This window comes from Panthera tigris, chromosome C2, assembly GCF_018350195.1.
Source record: "Panthera tigris isolate Pti1 chromosome C2, P.tigris_Pti1_mat1.1, whole genome shotgun sequence".
NCBI classification, from domain to species: Eukaryota; Metazoa; Chordata; class Mammalia; order Carnivora; family Felidae; genus Panthera; species Panthera tigris.
In genome coordinates this window covers 73,179,709-73,193,566 of record NC_056668.1, presented here as the reverse complement: position 1 = coordinate 73,193,566, position 13,858 = coordinate 73,179,709, and positions in this window count along the sequence as shown.

Below are 13,858 nucleotides of genomic sequence, written 5' to 3'. Positions count from 1 at the left end.
GCTTCAAGCTCTGAGCTGTCAGCACAGAGCCCAACACAGGGCTTGAACTCACAAACCGTGAGATTGTGACCTGAGCCAAAATTGGACGCTTAACTGACTGAGCCACCCAGGCACCCCAAAATTCCAAGCTTCTTTAGTCTAGTCCACAGAATCCCTCCAACTTGACACCTGTTGACCTGTAGCTACATCCATATTCCTTCTCGTTCTCTTATACTAATGCTCCAACTACTCATATCCCATGATTGCTTTTGCTTCAGGATTTTTAGCATGCTGCATTTGTGCCTGGAGCTTCCTGACCTCCTCTCCCTAATTCCTAGTCAATCCTGAAGACCCTGTTCAGACACTACCTAAGGGTGCTGGGACAGAGCCCTCAACGCCTTTCCCCACTATCACCTCCTTTCCCAGCAATCTTTCCCAGAGCTTCTGGGTATCCCTCTGTTGGGCCATTGCCAGAGTCTAGGCTAATTGCCTGCTTAATCTTCTGTTCCCCTTACTGGAATGTAAGACCCTTGAGACTCCGATTCCCTCCTATTCATTATTGTGTCTCCAGTTGCTTAGCACAGTTCCCAGCTTAGAGTAGGGAAGGATTCCCTAAGTACTGAATTAATTCATTCATGAATAAATTTGTTGGGATAGATAGATACATCCTAGGTCTTGATGTCAGGGATGGTCTTGATGAAGCAGGTGACACGGTAAGAAAAACCTAGGCAGGAAGTCACGAGTACTGAGTTCCTTATAAACTCAGGCAAGCCACTTCTCCTCTCTGTACCTGAACTCCAGTTTTCCCATATACAAAATACTGGAATCAAAATCCCAGAGGTCCTTTTCAACCTTTTGTGGTCCATGGTGCTACATCGAACATGTTCTCTTTGAGAATTACTCCTATTCCTCTGTGTTGCCTATAAGAGCCATCCAAAGACTATCATGCCCAGAAGGATCCTCTTAAAATCCATAAATAGCATTAAGGACAAAATTAGCAACAAAGGCTGCTTTGGTCACAACGGGACTTAGTCCCCAAAGTCGCATTGCCACTGCATCTCGCCGACTTCTCCCAGGGACTGAGGAGCTCCTGCCTTTAGCTCCTCCTAATTGGTATCCTGAGGCTTTTCTATGGAGACTCCCCCATCTTTTCCCTACAGAGCTGATAAATTTGCTGAATTCCAAAGATTGGGGTGAAGTTATGGCTTGAATCCGGGCCTAAAAAGAGTTCAAACAGGTGTCAAATTCCATGCCTGAGCAGGAAGTGTCTAGAACCTTAGTATAACCCTCCAGAGCCCAAGGCCTGGGGCCACAGAATTCTGGGCTGTGGTGGAGGGCTGGGGGGTGGAAGGCTCCACATTATTGCAAGGGGTCTGCAAATCCATTTATGAATCAAGCATTGTCTCTGACTAAATGAGTGCTATGTTTTGCAAACATACATAGTTTTTCAAGTGTACCACAGAGCTGACTGTAACTAACAAAGTAAACATTCATTTAAAAATAGCTCTAAATTCACACCAGGCTCATGCACTTTCCTTGCCCAGGGGGATAATACAAGGGACACTACTATGCAATGACTCTCAGCTCCAGGAAAGAGGAATCGGTGGCTGTCGCTGTACTCCTAGCACCTTGTTCAAGGCCGGCACTGACTAGGTGCCTAATAGATGTTTGCCAGGACTCTGTGAAATCTTTTTACTTTGAAAAGGCAGGCTTATATTTGAAAAAGGTTAGCAACCACTGGCTACCCCCTGTAGTTAATAAAACAATCTTTCTGTGGTTTATATAGCCTTTAAAAAAGAATTGCTTTCACGTACATCACTGCATTTGGCCCTAAAGAATAACCTCACAAGGGAAGTGAACTCAGAGGCTAGGAGGCTACTAGTGGGGGGCTGCAAGCAACAGGTGGTAGAACCGGGCTTCAGCAGCACATCGAGGGATTACAGCATCTCTCTCCTGTCCCTCTGGTAGCTGGAATGGCTCAGATGAGTGACATCTAGGTAAGATAAGGCCCTAAAATTAGACTGGCGTTTCATCAAGTCAACTTAGTTACGGTAAGAATTACGAAGATAGTGCAGAGTTCCTTGCATTTAAAAAGAGAAGCTGGGAAGTTGCCTGAGACATTGCAGGCTAGAGACTCTCGTATCACTATCATTTTTCCCTTTTCTGCCATTAAATAGTAATATAATGGTGGGGCAAAATGAAGGTTAATCTCTGTTAAGTAATTCAAAGTGTGTACTTTGGGTTATTTTGACCCAAAGGTTTAAGGATGGTGAAAGATGATCAAGATATGAAACCCAATGCAAACTGCAATCAGAAGAATACTGATTAAGGGCGCCTGGGTGGCTCAGTCGGTTAAGCGTCCGACTTCAGCTCAGGTCATGATCTCATGGTTCATGAGTTCAAGCCCCGCATCAGGCTCTGTGCTGACAGCTCAGAGCCTGGAGCTCACTTTGGATTCTGTGTCTCCCTTTCTCTCTCTGCTCCTCCCCAGCATATGCTCTGTCTCACTCTCTCAAAAATAAATAAACATTAAGAAAAAGAAGAATACTGATTAAAATAAGGTGCATTTGTCCAATGGAATTGGGCACAGTAGTTACAATTATACAGACTTGTATTTGTGGGTGATTGACTACTGAAAGCAAATGAAAAGTTTTCATATCCTGTACAGTGTTTTCCCATTTATGTAAAATTGTATACATTCTTACACATGCAAGGACACGCCTGGGCTAAGTGACGGTCACCCAACATCAAACAGCTCTGCACTGCGGGATTTCACGTGGCTTTGACTCTCCTACTTCTGCATGTTATGAGCGTGCATGATGAGGTGCAACCAATGGCATGTTCTCTGAGTCCGCCTGCATTGCTGATCCTACAGAGGATAATGTAGCCCCACGGGGCACTCGTTTTATTAGCTATTCCTCGCACAACATCCAAAGTTGATTGGACATCCCATTTCCCTGGATAACCAGGGACTGAGTCTTGATGCACCATGTGGGGAGCTGAGGTGGGAGCAGAAGTGACTGGGCCACCGCATGGCTCAGGTTACAGTGCTCGCTGCTTCCCGGGTGCTGCCCAGCAGGCTCTCCCAGGAGCAGCAGGACACCAGCCAGTGGGGGAGCCCATAGTCTGCCCTGCCCGCCTTTTCCACGGAGGCCCCGCTTTGCTCTCTCTGCATTGGCTTCCCAGTCCCCGGGAGGTATCCGCGAGGGTGGGAGGATGGACACATTTGTCCCCTCCCAGCCTGCCAGGTGTCACAGGGTCTGTGTCCATGGCCTCCCTCCTCACAAGGAGAGCCTACCATGAAGGCTTACCCTGAGCAGGTGAGGGATTTGGAGTCTGAGGGCCCTGCTGTGTCCTGAGGGCTTACCAGGCATGAGAAGGTGCTTTCTGAGCCTCAGTTTCTTCACCTGTAAAATTAGAATCATAATGTTGCCTTGGATGAGGAGCAAGTGAGAGGCTGTCTATGGAAGCACTTTGCAAGTTTCACAATGGGCATGTAGTCAGGAGATCAGCAAAACCACAAGGCCTTTAGAATTAGACGTGGATCCAAAGGTGCCCGGCCACATACAGCTTGGGGACTCGGGGTGACTTGGGGAGCTCGCACAGCCTCCCCTTCTGACCTGAAAAATGGGTTACTCTGCTCTTTGCCCTGCCCTCCGGCGGGAGGCCGAGGCCCTCCAGGTAGAGCTGTGATTTTTGCACTCTCTAGAGAACCAAGGCTCAAATTAAACTTTCTCATGAGCAATTATTCAGATGTTGTGGGGGTGGGGGATGCCCTGTGGCTGGAACCCAGCCTCCCCCACTTTGTTTTTATTTTTACACCCTTGAAGTCCCAAACCAGCTGTCTGAATCACTTGCAAACAGCGCCAAAACAATTTTCATGCGTCACAGGAGGCCACGGGCTCCAGCCACGCCTCAGGATGGTGCGCTAAAAATATCTTCCCAGAGCTATTTTTAAGGCCCTGCGGGCTGTCAGCCACAGGTCGAGAGAGCAGAACTCCTCGTGGCGCGCACCAAAGGGCGTCATGCTTATTACTCGGTGGGCCTTCGGGCCAGTTAAGGAGCTGGACTTCAAACCCTGCATCCTCCTCTCCGACCACAGGGATTTGTCACAGTGCGAAGGCGCACGCTCCAAGTGCAGATTTGACCTCCCTGGGGACCGGCAGACAGGGCCACCATGACATCATTTGTGTGCAACCTTTCCACACTGGGCATTCTGTGAGCCACTGGCATGGAGACTTCTGCCAAGCGACGACACTGGATACCCATCACTCGTGTTCGAACAGTCATTTATAATTTTCAAAGCACATTCACCTCCGTTACCTTCTCCGATCCTCATGGCACTCCTGCTAAATGGATATTATTGTCCCCATTTTATATATCAGGACAGTAAAGCACTGTTTGTGCTTTTATAACACTCCCGTTAGGCTACAGAACACAAAGCAAATTGTCTAGCAGGTTTGAAGGTGGGATGATCTTGGACATGTCACCGTGGGCTTAGCATCTTCCTTCTTAGTCTCCTACACGGTGGCCACACCCACTCCACTGTTGTCTGACTGCTCTCCATTCATTCGTTCATTCATTCATTTATTCCTTTGACAAACATTTCCTGAGCTCCCACTCCGGTCAAGGCTCCACTTTACTAGGCTCAGAGATGATGTCTTCTCTGCCCTGGGGAGGTGGCAGTGATAGGACACAACTCCACAGGGTGGTGGGAGAAGTCATGAAAGACTTTAGGAAGGGCTCATCCCTATGTGGGTCTGAAGGCTGAGTAGGAAATAGAAGAGGAGCAATCCAGACAGAGGGAGCAGCCTGGGACAGGCAGGAGACGCAGGAGAGCAGGGAACACGGGGGATCGCAAAGCAGGTCAGAGCAGGTGCAGGCAAGAGGCAGGAACCAGGAGGCTGGACCATGAGCAGGGTTAAAGCAGGAGCGCAGGGGCTGCTTGCAGGGCATGGATGGCACTGGAAGTTTTCAGCAGAGAATAGCACGATCCCATGTGTGGGTACAAGCATCCCTATGTTAGCTGTGCAGGGGACTGAAGGGGAAAGAGGCTGGGGAGAAGGAGGCCAGGTTGGAGGTTGTTTAATAGCTCAGGTGAGACAGGCTAGGGGCCTGGACTGAGGTAGGTAGGGTCAGAGAGGATGAAAAAGAAAGATCCACGGAGTGCCTGGGTGGCTCAGTCGGTTAGGTGTCCAACTCTCGATTTCGGCTCAGGTCACAATCTCACGGTTTGTGAGTTCGAGCCCCTCATCCGGCTCTGTGCTGGCGGTGCGGAGCCTGCTTGGGATTCTGTCTCCCTCTCTCTCTGTCCCTCCCCTGCTTGCTCTGTATCTCTCTCTCAAAAATAAATAAAAATAAACTCAGAAAAACAAAAAAGAAAAAGAAGGATCCAATTCGAGAAGTACTTAAAAAGTAATTAAAAGGCAGCCTAAAAATGAATCACAGGGCTGAGTGGCCAGTTGGATGTGTGGGGGCAGGAGGAGAGTCTGAGGCAAGCCCAGGGTTCAGCCCTGGGTGACTGAGAACAGGTTGATGCCATTCAGCAAGCAGGGGAACACGGAGGAGGGGCAGGCAGAGGGAAAGGAAAGGCTTGTTTTGAGTCTTTTGTGATGAGGAGCCAGTTGGAGATCCCAGTGGCTGTAATAAGCAGGAAGGAAGTCAGATACACAATTGGGAGATCAGAGGAGAAATCAGGCTTGGAGTTAAGAGTTTGGAAGGGAGCGGGGAGCTGAGGAAGCCTGTAGGGCAGTGGGTCTCAGCCTTTCACTACCATCCAAATCAGCTGGGCAGCTTTAAAAAAAAAGGGATCTGAACCCCATCCCCAGAAATTCTGTATCAATTGCTGCACAGTGGGTCCTCATTTCAGGATATTTTACAAGTTCCCAGGTGCTCCTTCTGACAAGCAGCCAGCGTTGGGAAACACAGCCATAGAGAGGTGAGGATAGACTGGAGGTGGCCTAGATGGATGGCAGATGGACAGACACCAACACGAGAGGCCCAGGGAGGATGGAGAGCCCCAAATCCGACTGGTCTCCAGAGAGGAGGCCGCCAGGAGACAGCATTATCTCCAGAGCCAAAGGAGGGACAGGGGGAGGGTTGCTGAGCAGGAGGCCCTGTGAACTCTGTCAGATGCTCAGGAGGGGCCGGGCAGCTCGAGGGTGGAGGGTGTCTAGGGGCTGACCTAGGCCAGAGCAGACGTGGGGCGGGGGTGGGGATTGCAGAGGCTGGTTGGCTCAGACTCAGTGAAGGTATGCAAGGGGGGAAATAAAGACCACAGAAGGTAAGCAAGTGTGTTAGGAAACGCGGCTGCGAATGGAAGCAGAGGGAATACACAGAGGGAAACAGCGTGGGGAGGCAGGATCGGACAGCCTTGAGCAGTCTGTCCCAGGGGGAAGGAGGCAAGGAGGACAATCTGACACCATTCTGGATGATGGGAGCGTTAATAGAGGGTGGTCCCAGGTCCCTGAGAGACTGGGCTTCAGAGCCCAGTGGAGAGATCAGCCCTAGGAGAAGGGATGCTCCCCCGTCTGGGGCAGCAAGGACCGGAGACACTGTCACCTGCCTCCCTAGAGCCCAGCACCTGTCCCCGCCCCAGAAAGGTGTATGGATGGCCGGCAGACACTGCTGCTTCCCTCCTCCCCACAGGCCCTCTTCTAGCCCTTCTTTCTCATGCTTGCCTCCCATGTTTTCCTCCCTCTGCTCTAGCAGGAGATGCCAGGCGGGGCCTTGGTGCAGCCGGCTCCCACACGCTCCTGCCCACTCCTCTTGCCCAGAATGTTCTTACCAACTGTTAAGTAGACTATGAATGCCTTGAAAGCAGTGACTCAAAGTTTGCTAAAACAGTTGGTTCTGAACATATGGTAGGTTCCTAATAGACATATGGTGTGCAAATTCATGTCTATACACATACGTAAACATAAAGCCTTGACACAGATGTATTTATAAATATATATGTGTGCCTAATTGTGCGTGCTCACCACAGGGTAGACACATATGCCCACGCGGGGCACCTGTGCATTCACCAAGCTATCCCTGCAGGACCCTGCCTGTCGTTCTCTATGACATGCTCCCACATCCAGGAAGAAGCCCCGTGGACACAGGCCTGGCCCAGGCACACTTCCTGGATACAGTTGCTCTAGTTTAGGAAACACCGCGGGTCACTTGAATTTTGGAAGGCAAACACTTCTGACATGTGGCTAAAGGGAAGGAAATTTACCTCACATCATGGGATTTATGCTTCATGAGGCTCATTTTTTTAAGAGGAAACAGCTTCTAGGAAGGTAACAGGAAAGGGCATCTTTTTATCACTTGTCTTCATTTTCTATTTGCTCGAGAAACATATGGCAGAATCAGTGACTCACATGTAACTTTCAGTCTTTATTTCCTAGTTTATAAGAGACATTAAAAAAGGCCCAGTGTGGGGCGCCTGGGTGGCTCAGTCGGTTAAGCGTCCGACTTCGGCTCAGGTCACGATCTCGCGGTCTGTGAGTTCGAGCCCCGCGTCGGGCTCTGGGCTGACGGCTCAGAGCCTGGAGCCTGTTTCAGATTCTGTGTCTCCCTCTCTCTCTGCCCCTCCCCTGTTCATGCTCTGTCTCTCTCTGTCTCAAAAATAAATAAACTTAAAAAAAATTAAAAAAAAAAAAGGCCCAGTGAAGCAAGCACTCTAATATTTTCAAGTTTCTAACACCAACTCTTGTTTCTACTCACAAATGTTAGGGTATATTCACAAAAAAATTTTTGTTTTCAATCCAAATTCAGTCTCTTTTATTTAAATATATTTAAATTTTTCTAACACAAAAATTGTTTTCTTTAAGCCAAAAAGTTTCCTAATTCCAGATAAAAAATTAGCACATGGATGATATAATATTGTGGGCTGGTATATATATATATATATATATATATATATATATATATATGTAATAATATACAAATAATAATATATATACATATATATTATTACTATTATTTTTACCTTGTGTGTGGCCTTTGGTTAAGCAAAGAGACACGGTCCCTTCTTATTGTGAAGGACAGTGAGCAGGAGTCATGTCTATGCCTTTGACGACCAAGCACCAGCAGCCCCCACACACCTATTATACAATGTGTGTAAAATATGTCAGCTTGGGCCAGGTCAGCATGAGGCAGAATTTCTTAGCAAGTTAGAGCCACTGGCTCATGATGCATTGGTTCTACTGAGGTCCTTTGAGTAGCCCACTCCATTCCCCCCCTGCTTTGCTTGGCCATAGATATGGCCCCTGACGATGGCTAGCCACTCTGCCATATAGAACACTCCCAGGCTCCCTGGTTGCCATTTTCCTGCCCTTATGATTTTTCTATCCCTGATTGCTTGAGTGATCAGGTAGGATTGTCCTTCTTGGAATAAGAAGATGGAAGACAATGGAGTTACCATTTTCTGTCTCAGAAGGGCATCTGGAAACAGGTGTTTCTAGAACTGTGAGATCTTCCTGCCTCCTAGCCCTCTGCCACTCTCCCATGCTGATGGCTTCCTGAAGCATGCGCAGTCATGTCTTTAGGCCTCAGAAGCCCATGCGTTTGCCTGGAGACAAGCGGACAAAAACTGGTGGGGACAGGGGCCAGGCTGCAGGAGGAACTGAATCCCAGGGATAAAGGGGGCAGTGGCAGCCATCAAGAGAAGAGGAAAACAGGTTGAAACCCCAGGGCTTACATGAGGAAGTGAGAACAGGGAGCCTGAATGGACCTCAGAAGGGAGCTGGTGGAGTTCAGAGCAACTAGTGTGGGAAGGAGGAAGAACCGAAGCAAGGAAGGGGTAGAAACACAAGATCTTTCTAGTTCCTACTTCACTTCCAATCTGGACCCTGCTGGGGATAATCTATCAGAACACAGGTCTTCCTGACACCTGCTAAATACAGCTGCAGACCTGACTGGGGCCATGGGTCCTCCAGGAGAGAGCATCACAGACATCGTCATCACTCACTCAAGGGGAGCAGTTATTAATAATGGCAGTTTCATCAGATACATACCAGATGCCAGCTGGGGGAACACCCAGCTCCTATTTTATTCAAGCTTCATGAGGAGCAGCTCAAGGAAGAAGGATCCTGGAACAGAGAATGCTAAGGGGAGACAGGACAACTGTCTTCAAGTATCTGAGGTGCCAGCCTATGTGTGTAAGAGGGGCAAGCTTGCTCCCTGAGAGCCCAGAGGAAGAGAAGGTAGCAGATTACAAGTCACTGAAAGGCGACCTTGGGAGGTGGTGATTTCCCTGTGCTGGAGAGATTCAAGCAGAAGCCATGGGACCATTTGTCAGGCGTATCCCACAGGGTTTGCCTTTGTAATTAGGCCTTTGTAATCATTCCCGCAGGCCGGAGCTGAAGCTTGGTCCAGCCTCCCGTTTCCTCTGTGGGTCTCTTTTGGGTTGCGCAGACAGGGCTCAGCCAAGACTGTTGCACCTCTGAAGCCTAAGCTGTCCTCTGGTGAGCAGAGCTTGTCCCTGTCTGGCCTATGACCTTTGCTTACTAAAAGGGAGCAGGGACCTCACTGGTACTGACCCAGAGTCCCGGCTTTGACCATATGAGAAAGGTATTAATAGCTTAATGAGGAACGCAGGGCTCACAGAGTTTGTAAAACTAGCTGGTGAGAGGAAGCCTGGCCCAGAGGCTCCAAGCCACTAGGCCATGCTGACTTTGGAAGACATTCTTAAGTAAGAAGAGGAATGGAGATAATTATTCCCCCTAAATTAATCCGTTGTAAACCAAGTTTTTTTTAATGCATTCCTTACAATGGGTGTTTAGCAACACATGGTTTCATCCTCAGTCCCCACCCACGGAATTTTTTGTTTTCTACGTTCTTCTCTCTCATCAAGGGCCACGTAGGTTAGATTAGGGATTACCAAACTCTGGGGAGTTGTCCTACCTGATCATTGCTTCTTTGATTTTGTAATCCATTCTCCCACCTCTTCCTACAAATGCTTTCTGGGGGAGATGGGGACATGCAGGTGCACGTGAAAATCAGGCAAATTCAAACACATTTTGGGAGATGTGGGGGCGGGACAACAAGATATTCTGGGTGGTCTTGGACCTTACGTCTTGGGTCAGGAGTCCAGAAGTTACATGAACGAGACCAGCAGGAGATGGCAGGGGAGAGGCCGTGCTGCCGAGTCACTGCCGGACCCTGTGGTCGCTTTGCCTCTCAGATGTCAGTGCGTCCAGGGATAAAGCCAGCTGTGATAGCTGGACACACGGGCCATACCTGAACCTTTGGTCTTAGAGAGCAGCGCTCTGTTTCGGCTCAGGTCATGATCTCACGGTTCGTGGGTCTGAGCCCTGCCTCAGGCTCTGTGCTGACAGCTCAGAGCCCGGAGCCTGCTTTGGATTCTGTTTCCCTCTCGCTCTCTGCCCCTCCCCTGCTCCGTCTCTCTCTCAAAAATAAGTAAACATTAAAAAAAATTTTTTTTTAAAAGCAGCTCTCTGTGTGTGATTGGGAGGTGGCAGTATCTACTTCCCACACACCTGGAGTGTGTACTTGGGAGCCTCACACCTGCAGGTGGGAAATCCGCCCTTATCTTCTATGGCCCACCTCCCCAGGGAAGGCCTTGCCTTCTCATAGCTCTCAGGAAAGGCTTCAAAAGAGTCACGAAGTCCCTGTCCCTTCTTTACTTTCACTAGGACACCTTATACGCCAACCCTAGGGAAAAAGCCATGACATGTTGATGAAGACGGAGGTAGGGATTATTGCCTGAAGAGAAATCAAATAAAACGGGGGGGGGGGGGTAGGGGTCAGGGGGAAATGAAGCCCTTTTCAAGCAACATGTGCGTCTCCCCCACCAATGTGCTTTGATCCCCAGGTGGAAGAGGACAGACAGCCTAGGGCGATCTAAAACACAGAAGCTGGGGGATAAAGAATGTTTCATTTCCAAACTGATTAAGTTATGGGAAATAGACCCTTAAGAAAAGTCAGGGCATTTCCATCTCCTGAGGCCCTTAAAATGTAGGCAAGGTGCGCACTTTAATGGAAACCAAAGGAGAAAATCCCACCCCCCTAAATGGGACAGGAAAGATGGACACGAGAGACCTGCCGGTCATAATCGGCGCTATTTTGTCATTTCAAAATAAATTAATTAATGGATTATTTGGCTTGTTGTCCATTTGTTTTGGGGTTATTCTGTGTTAACAAATAAAAGAAGGGAGGGAGGGAAGCGTAGGAAAAAGGCAAATGATTAAGGAAACAATCTGCCTAAATTACAACTATCCCCTCAAGCTTTCAGAAGGGCAGAAGGTTTGCCAGAGAAAAGTAGTATCCATGGAGGTAGAGCTTTCTTCACTCCCCTAAGCATCAGGAAGAGGAAAGAAGAAACAGCAAAAGAAGGGAAGAGGAGAAAAGAAGGAAAAAGAAAAGATGGGAAGGAAGGGAGGAGGGAGGGAAGGAGGGAGGAAGATAGAGTCATCCGAAATTAAATAATTATTTCTTTTTTCAATTGTAAAAATAGCTTAATTTTTGGCATATATTTAGTGTGGTATATTCAATTATATTCTTTCTACTCTTGCGCCAATATTCCCTGGAAAACTTTATCAGTGCAGCTCCCGAGATTTCAGCACAGAGTCCCAGGCTCTGAATGTTATTCCTCTTACTGTCAAATTTTAAAGGCACAGCCATCCCTCTGTGACTCTGTTTACTGGTATGTGACAGAAGAACCAGGAGAACAAAGAGATCTCTTTTGCTGATGGGACTGGAGACGCTCGCTGTACTCAGGGTCGTGGGTGCACAGTGAGAAGGCTGAGTGTCTGCCTGGTGGGGAAAGAGATGTGGAGAAATGGGAAAACCACACCACGCATGTGTCCATGACGTGCGGAAACCTGAGACGAAGAAATTCCTATCAAAACCGGTGTGGAACAAGGGAGACCCAACAGCACCAGCAGAGGTTCGTGTGGAGCCGCCCTGGAGAGACATCAGCATGACCCAAGTCTGGTGGGCACCCCCAGACAACTGCCCTGCTGGAACAAACTGGAACAGAGCAATTGAATAGCCAAATGCACCTCAGTTTTGGAGTATCGGGGACCACAGATGAGAAATCATCTGAAAGGTTTTAACCAGTACATTTAAAAGAGTGAGTGGGAAGTGAGAAAAGGGGCTGGTGAGTGTGGCCACGGTCATCAGTGTCTTGCTGTGAGGAGGGACAGAACCTAAGCAACTGGTCAGGGATGGGAGGGAGGGAATGGCATTTAAAGACAGAAGACTGGGGGCGCCTGGGTGGCTCAGTTGGTTAAGCATCCAACTTCGGCTCAGGTCATGATCTCACCGTCTGTGAGTTCGAGCCCCGCGTCGGGCTCTGTGCTGACAGCTCAGAGCCTGGAGCCTGTCTCAGATCCTGTGTCTCTCTCTCTCTCTCTGCCTCTCCCCTGCTCACACTCTGTCTCTCTGCTGCTGTCAAAAATAAATAAACATTTTAAATACATACATACATACATACATACATACATAAATAAAGAAGGAAGACTGCCTGCTGGTGGGATGCCCGACCAGACTGGGCGAGGCTGGCAGAGGCTGGCGATGTGCTGATGCAGGAGATGCTGCAGGAACACAGTCCCTGAGTGGGGGCAAGGGGGAGGGCCCTGGGCAGGAGGAGGGGAGCTGTGTCCACCAGAGCAGAGGGAAGAAGCCGATGCCCAGGCAGCTGTGGCTCTGTCTATGGGGGTGGGGTGGAAATGAGGGTGTTTCTCTCCGGTGGTTTCTATTAAAGGCAAAGGAGGTGAGGCTGTCAGGTGGAAGAGAAGGGGTTAGAGAAAGGACAAAGCATGCAATTGGCAAGCTTTCCGGAAGAGTTCTGGAGGATGGCAGGACAGCACAGAGGTGTGTGATTGTAAGCGGAGCAGAAGGGGGGAGGAGAAAGAATGGAGTAAGCCACCCGCTTCATGCCTGGGGAATGTCGTTGTAGCACGGACGAGCAGAGGACCAGCCGGCCACTGCATTGGAGGATCCCCACGTGCCAGTCTCTCAAGGTCTGTTCTTGGCATCTATTCAGTTTCTCCAGCAAGGATGAGTCTGGCTCCTTTCTGGAGGGCAATTGCCTGGCTGAAGTGTGCTGCGGCAGTTGGGGAAAGGGGGGGGGGACCTCGCTGGTCCTCCTACAGATTTCACCGAACCCCGCTTTCATCCCATGTGCCACCCCACCCCCCTCCACTGAGCCCGGGGATCTGAAGGTCAGAATCCATTCTGGTAATTTGCTTAGAGACTAAATCCCCATTCTCCTGCTGGCGCTGGTGGGAAAGGGCTGGGTGCAAGACAGGTGCAAGCCCCTGACCGTGTGAGGCGGGGTAAGGAACAGGGGTATTCGGTCCGCAGGTGTACTTTAACACAGTGCTCCTCTTTTCATGCCTCAGCCACACCCTGACCTTCACAGGTTGGGTGAGAGGCCAGTTCAGGCCCTGGAGCAGGGAATTCTGTTGTCCAGCGTCCCCAGAGCTGGACCAGAAGTGGAGGGGTGGGGGTGGGGGTGGGGGGAGGCGAGTGTATGTGTGCGTGGGCTCCTGCAGGGCACAGCTGCTAGGCCCCTGGGCTCCTCACCCTGTGACTGTGGGAAAGCCTGCATTGGGGCCACCTGAAGAGCCAGGTGAAGGGCAGATATTTATACCACCTGGCTCCCAGCAAGATACTATGTCTAACATTCAGTTAACTGGAAGATTACAAACTACTCACTCCCCACTGCAGTCTTTACTTATCAACGGGCACTGTCCATCCAGACAGAGAACGTGGATGCAGTTTTCACTCCTAATCTGGGTCACAACAGATTCTATAGAGTAGCATTGGAGAACTCCACCTCCCTCAGAATTTGCTAGAGTCTTAATCCATTAAGAATAGTATGAGCAAGGGGGAGCCTGGCTGGCTCAATTGGTTAAGCATCTGA